A 23,879-nucleotide genomic window follows, 5' to 3' on the forward strand; every position below is an offset into this window, starting at 1 on the left:
TTTTGTGTCAGCTTTAGTGCTCCTCAAATTACTTTTTGTTTAATAATCTGGGACCTTGACACATGCTATGATAAAAAGCTGCATTCGTTTTACATTTTGGTTCAGACAAACGCAGGGAATTCATATTTTTAGTTCTATATTTATGTATATACCTTTCAAAGTTATTAAAATTTCTATGAAAATATTTTAATAAAATAAAATAATACATTTGTTTAATGTTGAAAACTTTGAAATGTTTAAACAACAATTCAGTTGGGTAATCTTTCTGCTTTTTTTTTTTAATACTTTTTTCTGTAGTAAAATTAACGGATTATTCCGATAAAATTGTCAACAGAAATTTACTCACATTAGTATTGAAAGAGAACGAGCATGGGGATATTTAAGGAATTCTTACACTCATGTTCATGTTGCATGAACTTGTTTTTCTGTGATAAAAGAGAATAGCCTATGTATCGTCATGCTGAGATATATCTCTCTCAATAGCCTACATTATACTACACGAATATAGTGCAAAGCTTTTGTTTGTTGTCCTTAACAGCTAATTTGATATGAACATAATAGTAACCTCTCATCTTTGCTACGTCTCAACATAGGTCTTTAAATTAATAACAGCACACAAAGATCAGTTGACAGCAACATCCAAGACGCAAGCTTCACTAACATTTATTATTGCAAGCGATACGTGAAGTGATTATAAAACATCGATAGGTTATGAGAAGTTCATAATAAGCAAATACTTTGTCATAGAACGAAGAACAAACACATTCTTGAAGGACACATTAAGTTACTAAATACAATAGAATCTCGTTAATCCGAACTAATTGGGACCAAGACCTATTCGGATTACAAGATTTTCGGATTAACCGAAATATTTTCTGCAATGCAATGCATGCTATTCACGAGTTCTGAGAGATGGTGGTGGGAGTACTCTGTTGCTATTTTCAGAACCACAACCAACAGGTTCACTTCATTACAACAGAAAATTACTGACTTTATGAGCATGACAGATGTGTAATTATGTACAGAAAACACTAAAATTGTTGTAAGTACCCTTGAATGTGCTATTTTCATAATTTTTTTAAGTAAAATAAATTGAGTGAATTTATACATTTCTTTTTTTCGCTACTTTGTACTATTACATTAAATTTGGTTTTTTCTTAAAATAATTTTTTCGGATTAACCAGATTTTCGGATTAGCGTAGTTCGGATTAACGAGACTCTACTGTATATTACTTTTTATAGCTGCTTAATATCGAACCCAATTCAATGGTAAAGGTATCCCGTAACAAGTCAGTGGCGTGTGTGCTGGTCCTTTCAACCAGGAGGCCTGGGTTAGAGTGTGTAGTAGGTTATTTTACGCCGCTTTATCAACATCTTAGGTTATTTAGCGTTTGAATGAGATGAAGGTGATAATGCTGGTGAAATGAGTCCGGAGTCCAGCACCGAAAGTTACCCAGCATTTGCTCATATTGGGTTGAGGGAAAACTCCGGAAGAAACCTCAAACATGTAACTTTCCCCGACCGAGAATCGAACCCAGGCCACCTGGTTTCGCGGCCAGACGTGCTAACCGTTACTCCACAGGTGTGGAAGGCCTGGGTTAGATCTTCCGGTCTGATCATGATGACATTTGTGTGAGCGGACTTCGTAAAAGGATTTTTTGAAAAATTACCCTATGTTATTTGAAAAACACTCTCCACCTCCTGCTCATTTCATCTATCATCTGATAGTTGAAAATTCGCTCGGGTGAATCTTGAGGGTAGATCGGATCTCCGATGCTGAAATAAGATTTAAGGCATTGGGACTCCGGATTCTGGGCTCTATTAAGTATTCCGGGGATTGGACCTGGTTGCCAGAGCTGCGGCAGAATGGTCCGTCTGTCGGCATCGGATCCACGAATATCAGCTGTGGATTGGAACAATAATCGCATATAGGTTGCATAATGGGTCAATGTAAGCCTGAGTGGATTCATGGATCCATTCCAGGTCCCGCACTCAAAAACCCAGCCAGCTAACCATCCCGTCACGTCGTATGGTGTATAGGCTAGAGTTGGAGGAGGGAGCTCACATGCTTTCTTGACCTCGACGACATGTCAACACCACGTCTCGGCCGAAAATGTCCGGTATTCAAATTGACAGGAGTCGAATGCACCTCACAGCCGTTTAGGAAGTTACAACAAGAAAAAATCTACCACCACCCGGAAACAAAGCCGAGACTTCCAGTCCGCAGCTCTACTAATTGACGATCACCACAGCTCTTCTATCCCAATGAGTGGTTAGTAAACGTTGATACTTTCAGGCTGTTTCGCCAAGTAACGATGCTACTCAAGTCAAAAACGTAGGAGTTTTGCAATGCATAAAAACTTTACGGGATACAGAAAAAGCATTAAGGGAGTTTTTACTCCTTTCATTGTCCTCTATTACTTAAAAGTGACTGAGGATTTCAGGAAAGCCCTATGATTGCATGTAACGTCTACAAGTCTACAGGAATTACGGTAATGGAATTCGGATAAATAAATTCAATTCGCTGTAATATTTAAGTGCGTATATTGAACTGAATGAAATAAGCTTTGAATAAAATAATAATAATTGGTTAAAACATATTGTACTAGTAAGATGACAAGTAAAGAAATACTTTCGAGCACAGAAAATTAACAATTAACTGCTATAGGCCTATATAAGCACATGAATATATCCACTAAATATTGTTATCCATCTACATGTGAATAATGCAAACCTTATATTAGAATGGAATGAAATTTGCGGAAGGGGGAAACTATGACCCAGCACTGCGATCTGTTACGATCTATCGCGCTAACCCTCAAGCTAGACGCATTCCCAAACCCACACCGGCTGACTATACTAAGGTTCGCTGCGTCGTACCCAGATTTCGAGCAGGCAACGCCCTCGTCCCTAGGCCAGCCCTCTCCGTGCGTCGCCAGCCGGGCATCAGGGAATGCTATGGAATGATGACGAAATAAAGAAATTGTGACGGAATGATGATGTCTAATATGAAGAAAACGGGAGAGCCCCGAGAAACACCCCAACTGCGACCTTTTCCATCACAAGTGTCACTATATGGATTTTTCAATGAAAAATCCCAGACCTGACCGGGACTCGAATCCGGGCCGCCTGCGTTAACCCTTATTCACTTTCTATAGTTACGGATGTACGGTACACGTTTCATGTCATAACACAACTGAATAGCATTTTTTTTAATGTATTGGAACCCTAACATGGATTTTTTTTATAATAAAATCTTCTTAGCAGGTTATGTCTATATGCGGACTCCTGTTGTGTATAGAAATGGACTCGTTCACATTGTCATTTTATCAGTATTTTCATGACAACCGAAGTCTAATTTCATTTCCACAAAATTGTTTAATATTTTCTATTAGTGTAGGTCGAATATAAGTAGAAGTTATACGCTAAAAATATTTTCTCTTATTTCCCTTTAACTCTGTATACAAGAAACAGTCCTCTGCTTCACGGATTTGGACCTTTGGCCCGCTCCGTGCTTGCTCTAGTGAAATTGTGAATCAATATTAGAAATCACAAGTTAACGGCACTCCTTGATCATTTTGCCTGTGTAGCACAAGTCTGGGCTACCGCTCACAACATTCGACAAAACCTAGGGGATGGGATAACAGCCAGGCCCAAAGGTAGGATGCTACATTTCCACTTCCCTGCCGGAAAACGAAAGGATTACGTTTATTTATAAGGAATAAAAATACAGTACTGTGGCTTTCAATTACGCAGTAGGACCCCCCTGTATGGAATATGCACCTACTTGACGAAATCGAGATAGTGTAAAAATGTTGTATTTATGTCCCTCTATCTTGTGGCGTCTATGGCACAAGTACTAGCGCCCTGATCTTCCACTCAGGAGGACAGGGTTCGATCCCAGATCAGGTCGTGATGGAATTTGTGATGTACAAAAGCAGAGGTTGTAGAGGGATTTTCTCGGGGGTACTCCCGTTTCCCTCTATCATTTCATCAACACTCTCTACCTCCACCTCATTTCAATAGTGCAAATAAGCTGAAGTGAAATCTTGCGGGTAGTACAGGTTTTCGATGCTAATATAGGTATGATTTGGGGCTCCGGGCCCCTGGGGCCTATTAGGCTACTCGTATGCGGACGGGACCTGGCACTATCAGGGGCTGAGACAGGATGATACATCTGTCAGTGTCGGATTCACGAATGCCACCTAGGCCACCTGACGAACTTAGACAATCATAGAATATTGGAGCACGCACAATGGACCCAAGCATGCCAAGTGTACGAACCCGTCCCTGGAACAACCAGCCCTCTATCTTAAGCAGTTGTACATTCAAACTTGCAGACTATTACAGTAATATGGGCTAATTACAGAATATGGACTAACAATATGTCATAATTTGGCATCTCTCTTAGGAAAATAACAAGTTTATGAAACTCCTTGGTCACGTAGTCAGTAGGCTTGCAATAAAAAAACAGAAAGACAACACAGCACAAACACAAGATAAGATACAATCAATATAAGTAATTGTAATGGAGAAAACGATATTTATTCTTTTTTGGCTTAAATCGAACTCGCAATTGTCACAAAGGAGGACTCGTTGCCAATGGCGTTAATATAACGCAATAGGCCTACTCATAGACACAACATAAGGGACACACACCGAGAAAAGCCTACGTTGGAGAAAAATGTTTACTTTCCTTTTCAAAACCGAAAACAGAATCTATGTAGGCTATTTAAAGTTGAAAAGAGGACTTTAGGCTACATTAAATAACACGGGTTATCATGTGTCAAATTCTACATTAGGTAGGTCTATATTTGTTTTATACACAAGCACAACTAATTGTAATGTATTATATATTAGCATACAATAAAGCTATCAGTATTTTTAATATGGTTCAGATATTTCTATTTTACGTAAGCAATTATATTACATTACATGGTAGCTTGCTGCACATATTATTTTCTCCCTCGTAAAGACATAAAAGATGTATAGCTGAGTTATGTTGTGTTTATGCTGTTCTCTCTGTATTTATTTTTTATTTTGTTGGCTACATAGCTAAGAAGTTCGCTGTTTCTGAATGTTTAAAATAGGCTACATTTTAACTTATAGCGAACCGGATGGCGATGCTCCCATTATGATATGGTGATGAATGTGATGATGGCATTTTATTTTCCAATTTGATATCAATTATATGAACGTTATGTTTATTATTATTATTATTATTATTATTATTATTATTAGTAGTAGTAGTAGTAGTAGTAGTAGTAGTAGTAGTAGTAGTAGTAGTAGTACTACATCTACTTAAGTTTTGTTCCTACAGGCAGGGTCTAAGCTAGTCTTCTGAATAATGGTAATACAATGACTGTAATGTCGGAAGAGAGATCTCGAGTTATAACCAACTAGCTTGTTTTCTATGTACTATATATTAAACGATATTCTGCATCCTGTAATTAGCCCAGATTAATACACAATTACACAAGGACAACTTAGGCCTAAAACTTATTGAATCTGTTTGCAAACAATAACTGACAATGTCTTCAGTACGATGCAAGACCCAAAATAAAGAACACATCTCATTTTTAATAAAGGAGAGGGGAAAATACGCGAAGAATCGAACAGGGATATGATACATTTTTAAATACAAATACTGTCCGTTGTGCCATAAAAGTTGATGCAATATGTGTACGTATGTCATGTTTAAAATGCATTTTGGTATGTGTCAAATTTAGTCAAGTTTCAATAATAAAAGCAGTAATTAAATTGTTATCAACATTTTTAATAAAAAACTTACTGTTTTACACTTCTAATTACACAGCATTTTTTATATAAAGATTAAATTGAATAAGTACCTACAATGGCATAAATTAATATATTCTACTCACTTTTATAACTTTTATCTACAGGTTACTTCACAGTAATGCCAGTGAACTACGAAATAATCGATATAGATTCAACAAATAAAATGGGCCTGATAATACTCGTATTATTCTGAGTTGTTTGATTAGTTTAATATGATGCGATTATTCGAAACAGAAGTATATAAGTTACCACTAACTTTGAGGTCTATGTGAATGTATAAACAACGTTCAGTCTACCTAAAAGAGAGAACTTTCGTGTATTTTAAAAGCAATAATACTACAGATAAATATATGAACAAATGCGTAGCAAATCGGCAATGCTAACTGCACCAAGGGCACGCATAAACAAACATTAGGCTATATTGACGTACGTAATGTAGGCTAACACTGAATTGTCATTACATAACACAATCTGCGATTTGTAAATTATATCATAACACACGGCATTACTTTCAACTTCTTTTAAAGCAACCATGCTAATAAAAAGGATAACAAGACAAATTAATGAAACGCGTCTCAAATCATTACATAACAGCAACATCTCCCAGCTGTGACATCCAGGCGCCAGATAATTAGAATGTTACAGAACATCTCATGCAAAGAAATAGTGATGCTGTACTCACTCTTTCATTTCCAAAATGCTCCAAAACATAACCACCATGTAGCACTGTCAAACCAACACATTCCACACCTCTACGCACACCAAACTGTGTACGAAAGAATTCAGTGAACTGACGCCGCCATTGCTAGCTTCTTTAAGAGGCAATATTTTACAATCAACCGGCCAAGGCGTTACGTGAGTCTATTACGGGATCACCAAAACGGAACGAAATGGCAGGATAGCTTAACCTTACCAACAAGACTATTTTTTTTTATTCTCTGAAATGACGTACCTCTAAGAAAACACAGATAATATGCTAGTGTTTATTTCACGGTTCCCTGGACACCATATATTTCGAACATGTGACAAAAGCCTCCCGTGTAACAATGCTAGAGATAAAAAAAAACACACCTTGGCATTAAGATGACTTGGGATTTTTTAAAATGTCTTGATCACGCTAGGACACGGAATTACACTTTAACACGCAAATGCATCACTCATAAATATATCACTATCTTCCTACGGAGTGTACAATTATTATAAATATAATACATATCATACACAAACATTTGTGCTGGTTCTTTCAGGGTAATGTAAAAATCGAAGAAACGTCCACATCACGCTCCCACTACGCAAGCTCTCAAACAACTGACTGATATGGCTCCACCTCATTTAGTTTTCTATGGGTGCGTGCACGGCGTTGCCAACATAAGAGTAACAGATTCCACTAGCAGCGATGGGTCGTAGCGCTGTACGAGTAGAGTCTATCCTGTAACACCAAATAATGCACAGATTTAAAGACAACAAATTACGATGCAAATCGAGAGAGACATGTTATTTTTCTGCTACACACTGAAACATGTAAGAAACAATTATCTCTCACAGTGCAACAGTAATTACCAGGAAAATAACTATACACTCGACATCATGGAGATACAGTTGACAGAAGTAAAGACTGTATATATTAACAGCGACGTTTTCAAACTATGGTTCGCGGAACGTTAGTGGCTCAAAGCGTAGCTTGATGAGACGCAATGTGGAACTATTAATTATTTAACGAAAATATTAATTTACTTAAAATTTAAAACAGGCGATTTTTAAATACAATAAAGAACTCAAACCGTATACACGGGAGTTCATAAACACTTATTATATAACTTATCAATAATCTATGACGGTCTTCAAAGTCCTTTTACTTTCAAAGTGTTTCAATAAAATTGTATCAAGGCGAATTTTTAGTTCAATAAAATTCAAACTGTGAGACAAAATTTCAAGATAAGAATAAATAACAATGTTGATGCCAATGCTTGAGGAATTAAATATTTTATTGAATTATTGGATACAATTTTAGACAGAAAAGCTGTAATTGTGATATGCTAAGACAAATTAATTATGGAAGCTAAAATAAATATCAAAGCACCTTCACAAACAGAAAAACACAAATTTATGATAATACAACAACAAAATAATTCATAATTCAAACTAGTTAAACAAATTCATAACATTTAAAATAAGTAAAAAAGTACAAAGAAAAGAGGAAAAAGTGATGAAAATAAAAAAAAACGAGAGAAAGGAAGGAAAATGAGAAATGGAGAAAGAGAATGAGAAAATGTTAGGCACAGAAAGGAAAAAGAAAAAGAATAAGAAAGTATGGGAAAGTATGGAAAAATACAGAAATAAGAGAATAAGAAGTTAAACTTGACACAAAGAGAAGGTAAGGAAAGGGACGAAAGAGAAAAGAAGAAAGAAAAGTGGGACGGAATAATAATAGTAGTGGAAAATATATGAAAAGAATGAAATAATTTAAAGTAGAAACATGAATATAATAATAATAATAATAATAATAATAATAATAATAATAATAATAATAATAATAATAATATGGAAACACTAAGAAAGAAGATATAGACAAAAAGAGAAACAGAAAGAATAAGACAAAATACATACACAAAGATAAAGTCAGAAGATTGATTGCACGAATAGGCGGATGGATGAATAGATAAAAAATGATTAGTGAGTGAGTGAATGACAAAATGCAATAAAGGCTGAATGTACCCAATTTAATAAAAGGGAAGAATAATTGCTAACTGAAGCGACAAGTAGGAGGTATCTTATCATTGAACTATTTATCCATATTCACTATCGTGTACAAATAATATATTATATCGTTCAGATTCGTTAAAACATTTTGTGATATCCCTTGCCTCACTCACATCCCGTATAATAAGTAAGCGATGGCAAACTCAGAAATTAAAGATATCTCTTGGACTCACAACGGAAATGTTAATGAACTCACGTCGAAACCCTCTCTCAAAATGCCCATACATCTCCATAACAAACAGATACTCATAAATATACAAAACTAGCTTCCCACAATAATATAAAAGGGCATGAAAACTTACTTTCCATGTTACATTGTTAGGCGGTAGCGCTTTGCCTGCTGAGTCGGAGCTGCGCTCGGCTCTCGGCTGGATTCGATTCCCGCTTGGGTTGATTACCTGGTTGGGTGCTTTTTTTTCGAGATTTTCCCCAATCGCAAGACAAATATAAGGTAATCTATGCGAAGGATCATCACCGGAGCATTCAGGATTTAGAGCAAGCTTGCTCGACAATTTGAAGTGGCGGGAGAAGCGTTCAGAGCAGAGAAGGAGAAAGTGGCGACATACTCAGTGAACTTTAATATTTATTTATTTATTTATTATTTATTTAACCTGGTAAAGATAAGGCCATCAGGCCTTCTTTTCCCCTCTACCAGGGGATTACAACTACAATATTAAGAATACAATTACAATTTATTTATTTATTTATTTATTATTTTGCTAATAATTGTAACATAAAATATAATATATACAGAAAAACTTTAGCTCGCCCCTGAAAGAGTAGAACTCGTGCTCAGGGGCGGATTATAATTACAATTAATATTAAATTTACATACAATAAAAATCAAAGTACCAAAATATTAACCGATTAATAAAAGCTAGACAGTTTATTGTAAAAGTTAAGAAGAGAGAAGCATTTCTTTTATTGGTTAAGTAAAAATTAAACCTACTCTACGCAGTAAGAAAATGCTTAATAAGCTTGCTTTTGAACCCTACTAAATTCCGACAGTCTCTGATGTCACTGGGTAGGGTATTCCACAAGCGCGAGAGCGAGATTGTGTATGATGATGAATACGATGTCTTATGTGTTGGTATGGCTAGTATGCGGCTATTTTGCGTGTGAAGAGATTATGATATAATGACAGGTAACTGAAACGGGAGGCAAGGTAGGTAGGTGTAGAAGTGTGAAGGACTTGGAAAAGGAGAACAAGAAAATTAAAATTTCTACGTTCGTTAAGCCGTAGCCAGTTTAGACTTTGGAAGGATGGGGTAATGTGGTCAGCGCGACGGACATCGCAGACGCGAACACAAGAATTATGAACACGTTGTAATTTTTGCGACTGGTTGACAATGAGGTCAATCAGCAGAAAATCACAATAATCGAAGTGGGGCATTACTAGTGTTTCCACTAATATTTTCTTGAGTGATAGCGGAAGGAATTTTCGAATGCTGTTTAAGGAATGTAGTATGGAAAGCACTTTTTTGGTAATATGGGTTACTTGGTTATTCCAGTTTAAATGCGTATCAAAGTAAACTCCAAGGTTTTTAACACAGGAAGCAAAAGGGATTATTGTGTCGTTTAACTTGACTGGAAGAGCTGGAGTAATATTGCATAATAGACGTTGATGTCCCACTAGGATTGCTTGTGATTTTCTTGCATTGAGAGTCAAACCAAACCAACTTCAGTTGAAATAACGTTTCATGTGCATCCTACTCGGGAAAGTGTTTGTAATGGAGAACGACATAAATAAGAATGGACATCAACGCCAATAGGCTTCAACCATTCGTGGGGAAAAGCCTATTCAATTACTGAATATTATAATAAGGCAAATATATTGAATCTCGTTAAAATATTTAATTAACATGCAATGACATTATCAATTTTTTATGCTAACTATTACAAATGATAGCGATACTTGAACAGCTTAAAAAGTAATAAGTTTGAAATGTAAATATAGGCCTATATTACGTTATTATTTCACGATAAATCCTAATTGGTCTAGACAATTTATTAAACACATAGTACCTTTTACAGCTCTTACCAAAAGTTTAAGAACACCCTTCCATAAGTGATGTTTCACTTCTGTTCTTATACTTAAGTGAAAATACCTGATATTTATACAGGGACCAAATGCCTGTGAAAAGTGAAGTTTTTGCTGCAAACCCAATCTGTCTATCTTCCAAACTGTGGATTATATATCAATTTTTCTGTTATGAAAACTTATTGAAAAATTACATATTTTGTAGGAAAAATATTAATTACTCCAGAATCGGTTGACTTAGATCAGTGAATTTTGAGATAGAGTTAAAACATCTCTGAAAGATTTATTGTGTAATTATTGCTTTTTTGTTAAAAAATTTCGTACAGAGCATTCCATTCTAGAATGTTTTGTTCTTCCTTTAGGAAAAATTGCCATTTCCTGAAGTTTTCTTGAGCTTGAAATTCGCGGCAAATGGACCCGGATCCGCCACTGTCATTTACACCATAACATTGGGAGTTGGTAACATTGATCAATCAGCTTATTCCCTCCATTTTTAGTAATCAGCTGTGGAGTCTGCTACAAGTGTGGGAAGATTAGATTTCTTCCTTGAAAAAAAAAAATGAAAATAGGTCGAAATTCAGTGAGTGTGGACGTGAAATCGCAGATTATTGGAATGTGGAAGAATGACTGGAGATAATATCTAATTCCATTCCAAAATTCACTGATCTAAGTCAACCCATTCTGGAGTAATTAATGTTTCCCTACAATATATGTAAATTTTCAACACGTTTCATAACAGACAAATTATTATATAATGCACAGTTTGAAAGATAGACAGATTGGGTTTGCAGTAGAAACTTCACTTTTCACAGGCATTTGGTCCCTGTATGAACATCAGGGGGTTTCACATAAGTATAAGGTCAGGAGCGAAACATCACTTATGGAGGGGTATCCTACTTTTTGTAGGAGCTGTATTCGTATTGGATATTTCGTTGATATTATAATGTTATTAATTTATTTTCATAGAAATATGTACAGTATATCTAAGTCAATCTGCTATTCGAGCCAGTTGCAAAAAAAAAAAAAAAAAAAAAAAAAAAACCTTGTGGCGCTTCAGTGAAGGAATGTTTACTTTTAGCCTAGATTATACGGTATATACCCACATAGGTCGGCCTTATAGGCTTTGAGGTTAACTTTTGTCAGGTTTACTACGCTGCCATCTAGTTGTTACATAAGGAGTCACGTCATAATTCCCATTTGAATTGCATTAGCGATTGTACTGCCATCTCGTGTTCGTTTACGGCGGACGGGTGGCGATCCTGGCGGTTGTTCTCTTCAAAGTGCTGCCGATTTTAACATAGCGATGAGTTATCTGTTACATATATGATCTAGGCTTTTAGTATCAGTAGTTTCATTAAATGTCATTTTCAGAAAAAAAAAAAAAGCATCTTCATACGTGCCCCAGCATTTCATTTGTAGTGGTAATAATAATAATAATAATAATAATAATAATAATAATAATAATAATGCGTGTTATTATTCGATTGAGAAGCTCTTATCATCCAGTCTGCTGTCCAAAAATCTGAAAGTTAGAATTTATAAAACAGTTATATTACCGGTTGTTCTGTACCTATGGTTGTGAAACTTAGACTCTCACTCTGAGAGAGGAACATAGGTTAAGGGTGTTTGAGAATAAGGTGCTTAGGAAAATATTTGGGGCTAAGAGGGATGAAGTTACAGAAGAATGGAGAAAGTTACACAACGCAGAACTGCACGCATTGTATTCTTCAGCTGACATAATTAGGAACATTAAATCCAGACGTTTGAGATGTGCAGGGCATGTAGCACGTATGGGCGAATCCAGAAAGGCATATAGAGTGTTAGTTGGGAGACCGGAGGAAAAAAGACCTTTAGGGAGGCCGAGACGTAGATGGGAAGATAATATTAAAATGGATTTGAGGGAGGTGGGATATGATGATAGAAACTGGATTAATCTTGCACAGGATAGGGACCGATGGCGGGCTTATGTGAGGGCGGCAATGAACCTTCGGGTTCCTTAAAAGCCATTTGTAAGTAAATAATAATAATAATAATAATAATAATAATAATAATATGATAGAGGAAATTGTTACAAAGCAATTCGTGTTATAAAATAAATGTAGGTACCGGTATGGTGAATTCGTAATTACACTAAAAATGTGTAATAAAATGTCACCAGCACTAGTTCTACTATAATGATAACGGCAGTAACAGTAATCTAATAATAATAACAATAATAATAATAATAATAATAATAATAATAATAATAATAATAATAATAATAATATGATAGAGAAAATTGTAACAAAGCAATTCGTGTTATAAAATACATTTAGGTACCGGTATGGTGATTGTGTAATTACACTAAAAATGTGTAATAAAATGTCATCAGCACTAGTACTAGTATAATGATAACAGTGGTCTAATAATAATAACAATAACAATAATAACAATAATAATAATAATAATGTACCAAAATCAGTTTTTACTGCCAGCGTGATATTTTGTAAGTCAAATTACGAGATGGCATTGCTGAAACCACTTCTCCCCTCTCTAAACCACGTGGCGTCGGAGCAGCGGAGCAGGTAGTCCGCTCTCCATGTTGCTTCGAACTTATGACCTCTAATCTATGCCGAAATCTCGGTCTCATCTCCCCAAAATACCATCTCGCGATACCAATTAAATCGACGCTAAATAGCCTAATAGTTGATGCAGCATCGTTAAATAAACAACTAAAAATGCTGCATTAAGACACACCGGCACGTGCTTGGAGTTAGTAGTTGAGTTGTCATCCTCGTGAAAGTCCATCCGATCACGAGACATGCGAGATGAGCTCTGTACACAAAACGTTTCGTCTGCTGAGAGCAGTTGAATGAGAACTATCTACTGAAGGCCGGGGCTACTCAAATGTTTGCGTAATATAGAGTATTCCACCTTAAGAAAAAAGGATTGGTCTTACAGGTCTTGGCTAGTACAATGTTGCCGCAAGATGCCTCCGTTAGTAGAACGAGTGAGGTATAGTACCTCTATCTCACTCTCTTCCTAACACGTACAGCGTTCTAGCAAGTTTATCGCACAAGATAGGTACGTTGAGTCCGTTGAAATGATAAAAAAAAACCTATTAATGCCACAATGATGCCTGCAAAAACATACATTATATTTTATATACATTATAACTAGACTTCGGATATTTAGGCCATTAACCAACTTTCAGACACCTCAACTAGGTTCCATAATGATCGAAAGTACACATTAAAATACAGTTTTAGGGACCTTTAAAGTTACTGCAATTACTAATAATAATAATAATAATAATAATAATAATAATAATAATAATAATAATAATAATAATAATTCATTCATTCATAGTGTTCTGCCCAAGGGCAAGTATTTCACTGCAAACCTAGCATTCTTCAATCTTTCCTATTTTCTGCCTTATTCTTTGTCTCCGCATATGATCCATATAGCCTATCTTAGTATCGTATATCATTCTGATATCTTCTTCTGCACCGAACTCTTCTCCCGTTCACTATCCCTTCCAGTGCATCCTTCAGTAGGCAGTTTCTTCTCAATCAGTGACCCAGCCAATTCCTTTTTCTCTTTCTGGTCAGTTTCAGCATCATTCTTTCTTCATCCACTTTTCCCAACACAGCTTCCTTTCTTACTCTGTCTGTCAATTTCACAGGCTCCATCCTTCTCCATATCCACATTTCAAATCCTTCTATTCGCTTCTCTTCACTTCGTCATAATGTCCATTTTTTCTGCCCCATACAATGCTACACTCCACACAAAGCACTTCACTAGTCTCTTCTTTAGTTCTTTCTCCAGAGGTCCTTTTTCTAATAAAAGCTTCCTTTGCCATTGCTATTCTCCTTTTGACTTCTTGACAGCAGCTCATGTTACTGCTTATAGTAAATCCCAAGTATTTGAATAATAATAATAATAATAATAATAATAATAATAATAATAATAATAATAATAATAATAATAAAACTGTTATTTTATTGGGTTAAGAAGTGCTTATAATACAGACTTAAGATTACGTGCAGCACACGTTTACCGTTATAAAACGTTAAGAAGCGCTTATAATACAAATAAAATTTAAGATTACTTGCAGTATACGTTTTCCGTTATTAAATGTTACGAAGCGCTTATAATACAAAATTAAGACTATGTGCAGCACACGTTTTCCGTTATTAAAAATGTTAAGAAGTGCTTATAATACAAATTTAGAATTATGTACAGCACATTTTTTCCATTATTAACTTCACACTATAACCAAACAAGAACCTAAGATACATACTGATGCCTTTGTTGTTTTGCTGACAGTTATTCTACATCAAACGCCGAGAAAGCCTCAAGTCATACAGTTAAATTTTGTGTACTTCTTCAAATAAGCGTGTTTTAACATTGTGAAATCTTAGCCTTAACTGTATCACCCCTATCTGTCTGTTAAGTTTTTCAGCGGAGATCTTTAGCGAAAGAGCGGAAGACTATTCCATCAATTTAGCTGTTACCCCGTTATTCGTAAATTAAATATATGGTAATTTTATTGGTGCAACACAATTTTAGCATACGAAATCGATCTAGTTCTCAATGCAAGTATGTTCTATGAATTAAATGAAACTAATTAATTCCCAGTTCTCAAGAAAAATACTTATAAATAGTTGCTGGAACAGCCTCCATATGTTCAATGCTATTTTCTTAAAGTGGAATCCTTTAGAGGAGTGTAATCTACGCTACACCCGCGCTGAGATGAGATGATATGATGATGGCGATGGTGATGACGACGACGACGGAGATTTGTTGGGATGCCACAGGAAAACCGAAGCTGCCGGAGAAAACTCCTGTGTTACCTGGACCACGGACTTGTTTAACACAAGATATAAATCGGAAGTATGCCGGGGAACGAACTCGGTTCCATAGGATTGTAAGTCCAGCGCTCTAGCCATTAGACCATCGTACCGGCTGCGAACTCCAATATAGCTTCGGTGGCTAGCACCGCAAGGGTGGGACCTGATCAGGAGCCTCGAACAAGTGCTTATCCCATTCCCGATGCTGTACTCCACGTCACCATTACAACAGAGTCAGCTCCGTCACCCCAAATTGTAATGGCTTATGGGAAGGTTTTGAGTCCTGTAACAGAACTATCGCTTTTATAGTACGATCTACCGTTATTCCAATTTCTTCCCTCTCTATCGCTTTCTACAGCCTGTTCACAACACTGGAAGCTGATCGAAGCTGCCGTCCGTTACTTGAGTGTAAGGGAACTCGCAGTTCTATCCTCATTGGATCTCTTTATTTGTTGGGTGAACAATACCAGCCTACCTTTGAAATTACAGAGCACAACATAGAGCGAAAACACACTTGGTCCCTATGGGAAGGAGAGTTTCCAGACGTTTCGTCCACTCATGTTTAGTGCACTCTAACTAAAACTTTTCTCCATCATAAGTAGGCCTATATGTCCACGAATTCTTTGTCCACTACTTCCTTTCCGCCCAGTATATTGTTCGTCCACAAGGATTTTTTGTCCACATGTCTACGAGAGATCTGATGATGATTCTTTGAACCGAAAACGTTCACCTAACATGTAAACAATTGTATATTTGTGTTTATCACTATGTAGGCCTAATTTGAAACGTTTGACGGCTTTAAGAATAAAACTTTGATAATATAGATATCAGGCAACGTGCTCCAACAACATATAACATCGCCTGTCTCCGAATTGTAGCGCAGATACCCAAAGGGAACTTAGTCTCAGGAGAGCGGCCATTATTTCTTTTGACAGCTGTACAGTCGTCCCAAGCAGGACTCTTGTTCGGGTCAAAACCAAAGTTTTAAAGCGCGATTCACTCGTTGTCGTTTCAAAGTTCATGTCTTGTGCTGTAGTTTCCAAATATTGAAATGCGAGTACACTTCTACTCGTATATATGATTTCATCCTTTCTAACGAAAAATGCAGCGGAAAGGAGACAGACGAAAGAGGTAGCATATGCCGCTTGGTCGAGCTATATACAGAGATGGCCAGCACTGATTCAATGACTAAAGGGAAGAGAACTTATTGATTTTTTTATTCAAAAGAAATATTTTCTCAACTTTTTTTTAATAGAAAAGTGAAATTTTCAGATATAGGCTTATTTATTTAGTAGCCTTACAGAATGTTTTCGTATATAAAATATACCGTTTATACGTATTACTGAAGATAGTGTATTGAAAATTTTGAAAATATTCGCATGGAAATTGTTTGTAAGGAAATGAATTAACAAAGCAATTACTGTTACATCATAAGCAAAAGATACGTGCCCATGTGTTGTAAAATTGTCAGCTCTATAGCTTCAGCAGATTTCGAGAAAATAATTTAATATTCTGATGATAGGAAGTTGCTCACCAATATCACCTTAAAAGCATAATGCGATAAGAGTTTTGTTATGTAATATTAGTTACATATACAGTATCTAGATAACTTTGCTTTGTACTGTAATATTGTTTTGATTAGTTTATTGATTACTTTTATAAGGCTAAAGGTACCATCAATACCAATTCCAACTTTTCATGTGATACTCAATCTCTTTTTTTGGGATCACTTTCTTTATGAATGATGTGTTTCATCCATTTAGTACAGTATAGTTGTACTACTATGGAATTTATGTGAATATTCCTTCTTAACTCTTTATTATGTTATTAACATTTAAAACACAAGTGCAGTATTAAGAAATTCGTATTACTACTTTTGTTTTACAGACAATATAGATAATATCAAACAGAATGAAGCCATATAAAAATAACGGCATAAAATTTCACGTTCCGTTTGAAGTTTGTGCACCACTGTTTTCATAATCCAACAGGCTGCTTATTCATATACACAACCCTTCCTCTTTCCATACTTAGCGCTTGCTGCCCGCGCACGACGTCAAGGACAGAAAAATGCGCTTGCTTTGACATCACTGGTCTAGTGTATACAGTCACGAAGCTCAATACGTAGGAAATATATATATATATATATATATATATATATATATATATAGATAGTTGCTAACCACTAGGATCGCCACTATCGCCTCATCACAGACAATGCGAAATAGTACCGGCACAGTCTATTGTTCCTAGTATTCTCAATAACTCAAGCTTCGTGACTGTATATACTAGACTGTGGTAATATTCTGATCCGTTGCTAAGCAAGTAAAGTCAAAATAGTGAAACATATTTACTCATTGATTTTGTTAAGCAAGAGACGTCAGATGATGAAATTTTCGTAATTTTTTATTGATTTGATTCTCGAGTATAAACGTTTCACGTTAAAAAAAAAAAAACAGGGTGCGATACTGACCACATCACCTTCCTCTAGGGCAGTGGTATTCAAACTATGGTACGCGTACCCTCAGGGATATATGCGTGGTTGTCTCAGAAGGTACGCATCCTACTGATTACATGTAAAAATGTTGACATATTAATTTTATTATACTTGTAGACAATTAGGACTACTGCATTATATTATAGTTTCCTTTGCAATTTCAACTCTTATTTTTCCTTGCTTGAATATCATTTTACGTAAATCATTATTATTATTATTATTATTATTATTATTATTATTATTATTATTGTTATTATTATTATTATTATTATTATTATCATTATTACTGCATCAATTACTGTAATAATAATAATAATAATAATAATAATAATAATAATAATAATAATAATAATAATTTAATTTTAGTACAACATCAATCAACATCTTTTGTTAATTCTTACATCATTGCAATGCAGTTTGGGGGTACAAATATATTTTGAGGATACGCTAGCAAAAAAAAAATTATACCACTGCTTTGGGGTCCCGAGGTCAAGAAAGAATAGGGATTTTACCTCCGCGTATCACGTATACCTGAATGGCGTTCACACAGGTATTTTTTTATTTTATTGGGTTATTTTACGACGCTGTATCAACATCTAGGTTATTTAGCGTCTGAATGAAATGAAGGTGATAATGCCGGTGAAATGAGTCCGGGGTCCAGCACCGAAAGTTACCCAGCATTTGCTCGTATTGGGTTGAGGGAAAACCCCGGAAAAAACCTCAGTCAGGTAACTTGACCCGACCGGGATTCGAAACCGGGCCACCTGGTTTCGCGGCCAGACGCGCTGACCGTTACTCCACAGGTGTGGACTCACACAGATATTTTTATCATATTTGATTACTTTGTTCTATTTAGAGGTTTATTCATTTGCAAACGTAGATGTCTACCTAGGTACGGAGTACACATTTCTGAATTTATTTACCGAGTATGAAATTGAACAGACAGTTTATATTATATCGACAGGGAAAACGGGAGTATTGTATTCCAAGAAACACTGCCCAACATGAATTCATATTGAAATTACCAACATTTCAAACCGTCGGATGTTGAAAATGTTTTAGAAAAATGTTCGGCACAATTCTACTCGTGACATCGCCACCTTCATGTCCTCGTGATACCATCATCTCCATGCCTCTGAATAGACCTTGTAATTTGAAAGGGATGTTAAATAAATAATTACCCTGCCAATAACACGTGTCACAGGGGTCTGCATTTGCTTGCTTGCCTTCCGTCTTCCGCTCAATTTTTGTCAATCGCGGAGGTCACAGGAAGAGGACATCATTGATCGGTTCAGAACGGGCCTGCTGCTCGTATACGCCCCTCGCTATTACATTTTAATGAATAGAGACGAGGTGTAGGCTTACGTAAATGAAAGTCAAACCGCCCGTCATACAATGCAACTTCTTGACTTCATTACACCAACAGAGCCATCACAATTAGGCCTACATAACTCTCGACAAATTTTTAAGACCTTGAATTAGGAGTCGATAATAGTATCCTTGCCACACCAAATCATCATCATCATCATCATCATCATCATCATCATCATCATCATCATTCTCGTTCCATTTGCTTCTTCATGCAGTGTCTCAAATAAATAGAAACTCTAGGGCGAAGTCAAGTTTTTCTTTGCACTGAATGGAAAAATTACAAACTCTTCAATTAAATAATAATAATAAACATTAGTAGAAGATACTGAAAATCTGTCCTCTTTTCCCATGTATGTTACCTGGAAATGCTGTTAATGTGTAGAATGTGAATGAGTTTCTTCTTCTTCTTTTGCTGTTATATAGTAGAGTGAAACACTTTTTTAATTCGAAATAAAGGTGAATTTAAAACAAATATATATAAATATCCAAAACTCGAATTAACCAGTAACTTATTATATTTTGTTTAGAAAATTCACATAAAAACAATTATACGGTAGTGAGCAGCAGGGCCGTAGAGATCCGAAATGGGCCTCCTGGCTAAGATTTTACGGGCCTCCCTTTCAAACGATATAGCCTCTTATGTGAAGTAGCATAACACTGAACAATGCTTTTTATTATAGACATTACAAAAGTGAACAAATATTTTACACTACTCTATTCTCTATTGTTTATTTTAAATATAGACACACACACTAAGTCACTGACTTACATTTTAGGAGAACATTACTTTTAAGAAATCTACAGTGGAACTTTTCTTGCCTTTCAACTCGCAAAATAGTCTACTATTTCTTCAAAGTCCAACTCTCGTGCAAGACTGCTTTCCAAAGCTAAGGTGCCAAGACTTGATAGTCTCCCTTGCGACATTGTTGAGCGAAATATGTCCTTCGCACGCGCTAACAGGCTAAACAACTAATGGAAATATAGTAAATATGCGCAAAGCAATGCAGAATTTGAAGATAGATTGATCAGTTTCTTTTGAGTAAGGACATTCAGAAGTTGAAGAGTTTGTAGCCTAAGTTATTTTTAAAGTTTACTGGTTGAATAGACTAATTCATTCTAAGATCCCAAGGAAGTTGCCACTCTTGAGATCACCAATAAGGTGGGTATCCCCTCTCATTGGTAAGCCTCTTTCACCTAGAAATAGAATCACATCCAAAATACGGATTAAAATCTTCTTCCAATTGTCCATTTCATTCTTAATGGTTTAAGAATGTAACACATCAGCTGCTAAATACTCACTTAAAAGTTTCTCCAAGCCCCGCTACTCTAGATAACATGCCTTATGTCGAGCACTATTTTTATGTGTAGGTAATTTATCATAGAGTCTCTTCCACCAGTAAAACTTCCAAGAGAACATAATACTGAACGTGCAACTTGCTGAAGATACGGCAGTCAGTCTCTTGGTACGCTTTCTCCATTTTTCAAGGTGCATTGCAGAATACAATGAGAAAATAAATTACTATCCATGTCACATTGAAACTCTTTAGGGAGTGATTTAAGCCCACGAAGAACTACTTCTTGAATTAACCCAGTAGAAAACTGCAAATTTTTTAGTGTCCCGATGTCAAAATCAAAAGATCTAGAGGTTGCTGCCCATGATGTTATTGGTCACGGTGAGAGGCTACTAGTGCAGCAAGAAAAATCTGATTGTGTTGTATTTATTGATTCGGAACGTTCATTAGATCCTGATTTTACTTCGTCCTTATCTTGAATATCTTTTCTTTGATCCAAAGATTCACTTTCCACTTCCTCCTCCTGTTCACACATTCTAACTTTCTTCAACACAAAACCAAAGCTTTCAAATGTTATCTGTCCTTTCTTAGATAATTCTTCCTTCGTCTCCTTCTCCTTTCTTTTCTGAGCATCAGATTTATGATGATAACTCAGCCACCGGCGTAGCTCAGTCGGCTAAGGCGCTTGCCTGCAGAGTCGGAATTCCACTCGGACGTGGTTTCGATTCCCGCTTAGGCTGATTAGGCCTATATAGTTGGATTTTTTCGAGGTTTTCCCCAACCGTAAGGCAAATATCAGGTAATCTATGGAGAATCCTCGACATCATCTCGCCAAATATCAACTCACTATCACCAATTTCATCGACGCTAAATAACCTCGTAGTTGATACAGCGTCGCTCCAAGTAAAGAAAATTATAACTCATTATCTGCAAACAAAATTGATTAAATCATTAACGTACACGGTTGTCAGCTTCCGAACAAGCCAACCAAACGACTGTTAGTCTGTGTGCGGCGTGGAATGGAGATGGAACAAGCATGTACTATCTATCGTAGTAGAGAACTGTTTTCCCGGTAAATGCCACGCCCAATGCAACGATTTCACTATGATCCGTGTGTGTAAAAATGTCGCGAAAATTAAATTATATTATTACTTTCAGTTTTACATTTTAAATTATCTATATACGAGGAAGAGTCAAAAAGTAAACTTAATAATTATTTTATTAATTGAATATGTACAATAAGACCATAAATACTTCATCACTTTTCAACATAGTATAACAGGAACACTTGCATTGAAGGTACTGGGGACTATATTCAAAAGTGATGAAGTGTTTGTAGTCTTATCGTACATATTCATGTAATAAAACAATTATTAAGGTTACTTTTTGACTCTCCCTCGTAGTACTATCAGCACATTATCCGGGCCCCCAGAATACAGCCATGCCTTCCACACCCTCTCACCGGGCCTGGTGAGCAGGGTGATACAACTCATGATGTAAAGTGTATCATCATGGAAGTTCGTCAGTTTACCGCATTGAAGCAGCAGTGTTGTTAGTTGTGCTCCGATGGGAATGAAGGGGGGGGAAAAAAAAAGTATTTCCAATCTGACAATTTTAAATAGATCTTATCAATACCCATTATTTACAGAATGTTTTACAACATTGTTATTGTTATTGTTATTATTATTGTTATTATTATTAGGCCTATTATTATTATTATTATTATTATTATTATTATTATTATTATTACCTGACATAATTAGGAACATAAAATCCAGACGTTTGAGATGGGCTGGACATGTAGTACGTATGGACGAATCCAGAAATGCATATAGAGTGTTAGTTGGGAGACCGGAGGGAAAAAGACCTTTGGAGAGGCCGAGATGTAGGTGGGAAGATAATATTAAAATGGATTTGAGGGAGGTGGGATATGATGGTAGAGACTGGATTAATCTTGCTCAGGATAGGGATCAATGGCGGGCTTATGTGAGGGCGGCAATGAACCTCCGGGTTCCATAAAAGCCAGTAAGTAAGTAAGTAAGTAAGTAAGTAAGTAAGTAAGTATGCATTATTATTATTATTATTATTATTATTATTATTATTATTATTAAAGTATGAAATCACCTTTTTGTATAGGCGATTTAGAATTTTAGTTTCGAGGCGAAGTAGCCGTATTAGCCATTTTTATTCAGCTGGGCAGTGATTAGATGTTGGCGATCATGTTATGTCTGAATATCAAATACACAGACTGTTGATGTGGAGAGATAAGGTAGCAAAGGAAATGTGCGTCAATGGTTTTCAGATTAATGTTCAATCATTATATTCCATGCATATATGTTAAAGCAAAAACTACATGTGGTATGCATATTATGGTTAAACATTTCATTGTCGCCCTGAGTGGCGCAGTTGGTAGCATATAGCGCTGGCCTTCTATGCCCGAGATTGCGGATTCGATCCCGGCCCAGATCTATGGCATTTAAGTGTGTTTAAATGCGACAGGTTCATGTCACTAGATTTACTGGCATGTAAAATAACTCCTGCGGGACAAAATTCCGGCACACCGGCGACGCTGATATAACGTCGGCAGTTGCGAGCGTCGTTAAATAACCCATAATTTTTTAACATTTCATTCAAACTGATAAATAATTGCGAGCTCTACATTTGGAAAGTGATAAGGAAAAAAAATATATTGTAAGTAGGCCTATATTGGACATCTATGATATCAACTGGGCTATGTAAAGTGGCATTTAGTTCAGAATTTTGCCACCAGTGGTAACAAACCGTAACATTCCTTCACAATAATTCAATAGTCTCTCGATCGTATACATTGTGTTGGAAGTCTTCTAACGTATATGTCTATGGTAGTGAGTAAAGTAAGAGCAATGTACTTTATATTAACTGTTGCCATGTTGATCTATATTCACACAACGTTCAGGTTACTAGCAGAAGAAAACACTTAACTTTCTTTGCTAACACTAAACATGTGCATGATCCATGATTCGAAATTGTGAATGCAGAAGAGCCAGTAACACACTAACTTTTGTACATAGCCTACAATAATGAAGATTTCCACAAATTCGTTCTCTCTCAAGTTATTGATCAGTAGGTGAGAGGGAGGGGGTCTAGCTTTCATTAATCAGGTAATCTTGTCGTACTTTAATTTTTTATTGTAATTGTAAATTTAATATCAATTGTAATTTTATTCTTCATATTATAGTTGTAATCCGCTGGTAGAGGGCAGAGAAGGCCTGACGGCCTTATCTCTACCAGGTGAAATAAATAAATGC

At 36.0% G+C, this 23,879-nt stretch overlaps 1 protein-coding gene across 6 annotated transcripts in view; it reads right to left on the minus strand.

The window, feature by feature from the left end:
- sfl (N-deacetylase and N-sulfotransferase sfl) overlaps positions 1 to 23,879 on the minus strand; it is a 953,010-nt gene that overhangs the window by 458,844 nt on the left and 470,287 nt on the right. For 3 of the 6 annotated variants that reach the window (XM_069818157.1, XM_069818158.1, XM_069818155.1), the window contains exon 1: positions 6,482 to 7,117. The exons of 2 other annotated variants lie outside the window; for them this stretch is intronic. The gene's annotated coding sequence lies outside the window, so the exon portion shown is untranslated. Of the gene's footprint in view, positions 1 to 6,481; positions 7,118 to 23,879 lie in introns of those variants that run through there. One more of the 6 variants, XM_069818160.1, reaches the window with a different exon arrangement.

This window comes from Periplaneta americana, chromosome 2 (genome assembly GCF_040183065.1).
Source record: "Periplaneta americana isolate PAMFEO1 chromosome 2, P.americana_PAMFEO1_priV1, whole genome shotgun sequence".
NCBI lineage: Eukaryota > Metazoa > Arthropoda > Insecta > Blattodea > Blattidae > Periplaneta > Periplaneta americana.